Raw genomic sequence first — 5,351 nt, forward strand, 5'->3', positions numbered from 1 at the left:
GGATATTTATTTTCGCTGATCCAGGAATCTTTCTAAATTCCTTCGTTCGTTTTCAGCTAAATGTTTAGCTATAATAAGGAATAATATCCCTGTCACAGCTCATTTTTTTTTTTACCGTGCGATCCAAATGCAGAGAAGTGATTTTCCCTCGAATTCACCATCTTGAAAAAGTGGTCAGCTGCTCGCCATGAGTCGAAAGAGTTTGAGCCAAATAAATTATTTTGTAACTCCAACTACTTTTTCGTTCGTCGCAAACCAATTTTGCTAAGAAAAACCAAAAATGCTGAATAAAATTCTTTTGTTTCTGGGACACAATTTTCTTTCCTCAGTGCATTAATAGCAAATCCTGACCGATTACTAAGCTACAGTAACTCAACATAACCACCAAGCGGTATTGACCAAGCGACCACAGGAGCTGAGAATTCCAAAGGGGAGGAATTAAATTAGGCACGGGGATCATTTAATAGCAAAAGAGTGTTATCGGTCAGAAACAGTATCAGGAAGTGTCAATAGTGTGGTGGACGAACCCTTATGATGATGCAAAATACAATTCGTATTATGTGCGAAATAGAGATAAAGGGAAAATTGGAGGGTGGGCTTGAAGGAGTTTAGCTGCATGGTTGAACTTGAAGCGTGAGAGGATGGATCTATCATTGGCAGCTGGCAGAGTGGCAGGGGAATGATGCTTACCAAGGACTTTAAGCTCTGTCGCGGGCGGCACGAGACATAAAGTCTCTTGTGCAAAGAGCAAAGTGGACCAATAGAAGGGGCAAGAGAGGCAACCTCGATCCCGTTTGATACCACGTGCTCGGCACGGTTAAACCAAGGGGGATGGTTCCCCCTTTTTCCTCCCTCCTTCCTTTCATTTCGATATCAAAAGACTGCTGCCGGGGTTGCTTTTTCTAAAGCGTTGCTTCTCAACTTATTCTCTTCCTCACTATCACCCTGTCTTTGTCACACGATCCGTGAACTACTTTTACTTTGCATCGGCGCGAATTAAATTTCATACTACTATCCTACCATGATATTTAAGAAAGCAGCATCTACAAAAAGAGCAAATCTAGGTAGGGGATCGTACTTCAATTACGTAACAACACACGGGGGGGGGCGGGGGGAGGGGGCGAGACAATTTGTTACGGCAGAGTAAAGAGGGTTCTTCACTCATGAACGTAATTTTTGCAAAGTCGCAAATACTTTCTCCTCATGATTATCTTTTTAGTTACAAATTTTATTATTTGGCTGAAAATTTAACAATTTTATTTTAAATAGACATCCTTTTTTTGTTGCAAATTCAACTGTTTTGTTAAAAATTAGTCCGTTTGGGTTAAAAACTCAGCTCTGTTCGTAAATCATTAACCTTTTTGTTTAAAATTCATATTTTATTGCTGATGAGGCTACTGAAATCTTTTTTGGATGGTAACTATTTTTTCTAAAAAATGTCATTTTGATTTAAGAGTTAATATTTTTCAGTATAAATATTGCATCTTTCTGGGAAAAAATGAAACTCTTTTTTTGAAAATTTGCCTCTTTGATTTGAATTTCATTTTTCTTGGACGAAGAAGCAACTGTTTGAATGAAAATTTAACAATCGTGTTAAAAAGTCACACTTTTTGGTTGAAAATTGAATTATTTCGTAGAAAATTTACTTTTTGTTTAAATTTAATCTTTTGGTGTTGAAAGGAGAAATGAGGTCTTTTCTGGATGAAAATTCAACTTTTTTTTAAATTAAAAATTCATCTGTTTTAAGAGAAATGTTCTTTCTTGGATAAAGATGCAACTGTTTGGTTGAAATTGAATTTATTGTGTTAAAAAGTCATACTTTTAGGTTGAAAAAAATTCGTATTGTTGGATTGAAAATTCGATTTTTTTCATGGAAACTTATTTCTTGTTTAGAAAATTCAGGTTTTGATCGAGAAAAATAAACTACAATTTTTTTTAACAGAAAATTCAACAATTTTTTCTTAATTTATCTTTTCGATTTAAAAATTCATCTTTTTTAGTATAAATATCATTTTTTAAATGGAGATTCAATTTTTTGGTTAAACATTATTCTTCTTTGACGTGTATTCAGTTATTTTGTTTAAAAGATTTGGTTGAATCACTTTGTTAACATTTCTTTAAAAAAAAATTTTTTTTTCTTGAAGATATATATTTTTAGTTGAATTTTCATCTCTTTAGGTAAAGTTTAACTATTTTGTTTAAAAAAACTGCGTTTTTTAATTGAGAATTCAACTACTTCGGTAAAAGTTAAACTGTATTGTCAAAAATTAATTTTTTTTATTGAAGGCTTATTTCTAGTTGAAAATGTAACTGCGTTTAGTCGAAATCCTTTTTTTTTTAAACTAATTTAACTGAAAATATAACATTTGCATTTTTTTAGTATTTAGCTTTTTAGTTTAAAATTCTCCTTTTTTAGTAAAAAAAAAATAATTTTCTTAGTTTGAAATTTCATGTCCGTGTTTTGGTTTAAAAACTCCGTTTTTGAGGAGAAAATTCGTCCTTTTGGCCTTAAAATTCTTTTTTTTTTTGTATAAATTTCATTTTTTTATTGAAATATAAACTATCACAATGTTTTATTGAGAACTTATCTTTATAGGATGAAAATATAACTATTATGTTCAAAATATAATTATTTAGTTGAAACTTCAAGCATAGGTACAATTTTTTGTTTTGTTAATGCAATAAAATTATGTTTGACTGAATTTAGTTGTTCATTTTACAATTAGTAAAACTTTATTTGCAAGTGCTGCCTTTTCTGCGGTCCCATAAAGTGAAGAAAGCCAGATTTTTGTACTGCTTTCTTACCAAATATCACGTCCCCTGAGATCCGGTCGGTGTAGACTTTATGGCAAAAAGGGAGGATCTGAAAAATCCGCTTTTCTTGTGCGTTTAGGTACCCGGTACCGCCTTTAAAGTTTAAACCTCCGTGTTGCAGATATTTACAGTTTTCTGTAGATCCTGCTTCTTATTCAGCATGACTCGCCAGAACTTACTGTAGATGCGCCTTTTTTACAATAATTATTGAAAAATTATCTTCAATTATAATAAAAATTAAAAAAAAAAAACGATTTTCACAAACGGATGTATCTTGTTTCTACGATTCTAACGATTTAAAAAACTTACATTCGATTGTTGCTAAATCCTGATTTCTTAAATATCACGTACAAACATATAAACACACACACGTTATTATTATTATTACTCGTTTTGCAAATTATAAAACATTGCATTGCCAATTAATTATATACAAACATAAAACAAGATTACTGCGATCCCAATTTTAAATTGTACAGTTAAATCACTTTTTAAACAAATATTTTGAGGAGCATAGTTTTCTTTTGCATACAAATTTGGTTATTTTTCCAGATTTTATGATTTTCCATTTTTCTGCATTGTTCCGTGAATTTCAAGGACTTCAAAATGATGGGAAGAATTCAAAAGAACCCAGAAAAATTAAATAAATTCAAGAAATTATATGTATATTTAGGAATTTCAAAGAATTTTTAAATATTCAAGGATTTTTCAGACAAGAGAATCATCGTGGGAATTTAAAAAATTCAAAGAATTGAAAATATTTTAAGAAATCATGGAATTAAAAAAATTCGGAGGAATCGGAAATTCATGGAATTCTGAGAAGTCATAGAATTCATGGAGTTAAACGAATTCATGGAATTCGGAGAATGGATGGAATTAAAAAAATGCATAGATTTCAAACAATGCGTGGAATTCAGAAAATTCATGGAATTTAGAGAATTTATGAAATTCAGAGAATTTATGGAATTCAGGTATCTCACAGAATTCATAAAACTCATTGAATTCAAAGACTTCACGAAATTCAGATAATTCACAGAATTCAGGAAATTAATGAAATTCAGAGAATTGAGGTAATGCTGAAAATTCAAGAAGATTCCAGAATTGTAGAGTGTTCATGGAATTCAGAAAATTCAGAATATTCAAAAATTCCAGGAATTAGGAGAATTCACAGTATTCAGTTAATTCAATATATTCTATAAGATTCCAGGAATACAGAGAATTCATGAAATTAAGAGAATTCGTTTAATTTTCGAGTGAGTCATGCCTACCCCAAAAGGAAAATGGCTTAATGGTGTAATAATAATAATCCAGAATTCGGGTCATTCAGAAGATTATAAGATTTCAACAATTCAAAGAATTTTTGAAATTAAGAAAAATCAGAGAATCCATGCAATTCATAGAATTCACGGAGTTTAGGTAATTCAGAATATTCTAAGAATAAAGGAATTTAGAGAATGAATGGAATTCATGAAATTCATAGAATTCAGTTAATTCAGTATATCTTAAGATTCCAGGAATGCAGAGAATTCATACAATTAGGAGAATTCATGGAATTAATTTAATTAACGGAGTTTAGGTCATTCAGAATATTATAAGATTTCAACAATTCAAAGAGTTTATGGAATTAAGGAAATTCTGAGAATTCACGGAATGCATAGAATTCACGGAGTTTAGGTAATTCAAATATTCTAAGATTCAAGGAATTTAGAGAATTCAGAGAATTCGCGGAATTAAGAGAATTAATGGAATTTGGAGAAATTGCGGAATTCAGAGAATTTACGAAATTCGGAGAATTGCAAAAAATCAAAGTTTCCAGTGAATTCAGCGCGGCGCTTAGGTAATTCAAGGAATTTCAGGAATTCAGAATATGTAAGGAGATCAGGGAATTCAGAGGAATCAAGGATTTTCAGGAATTCCGTGAATCAGACAAATTTTCATTGCTCTAAATATAAAACTCTTAATTTTGAAAAAAAGAAATAAAAATTTTCAATTTTTAAAGCTATAAACTTTTTAATTTAAAAGATTAAGACCATTCAAAGAATTTCAGGAATTCAGAACGTTAAAGGAATTCAAGAAACTTAGAATATAAAAGGATTTCAGGGACTTCAGAGAATAAAACGAATTCAGAGATTTTAAGGAATTTAGAGAATCAGGCAAATTTTCATTGCTCTAAATATGAAACTCTTAATTTTATGAAATTTTGTCATTTTTACTTTTTTATATAATAAACTAAAAAGGTTAAAATTTCATCCCCAATATTTTAATTCATACATTTTGTTGTTGTTGAAATATTAGCTGAAAAAATTAAAGAAACATAGTAAGTTAAACGTTAAATACATATTTATTTCAAAAATATTATTATTATTATTATTACACCATTAAGCCATTTCCCTTTCGGGGTAGGCGTGACTCACTCGGCAGGGGAAAGGAGTAGTGTGTGAGGATGGGATAGAGATTTTTCAGATTGATCCAGAATTCTCGTGCTATTTATGTAAATAACACGTTCGTTCCGCAACACTGCTCCGACCCAGGTTGCT

This window comes from Belonocnema kinseyi, chromosome 4 (genome assembly GCF_010883055.1).
Source record: "Belonocnema kinseyi isolate 2016_QV_RU_SX_M_011 chromosome 4, B_treatae_v1, whole genome shotgun sequence".
Classification (NCBI taxonomy): domain Eukaryota; kingdom Metazoa; phylum Arthropoda; class Insecta; order Hymenoptera; family Cynipidae; genus Belonocnema; species Belonocnema kinseyi.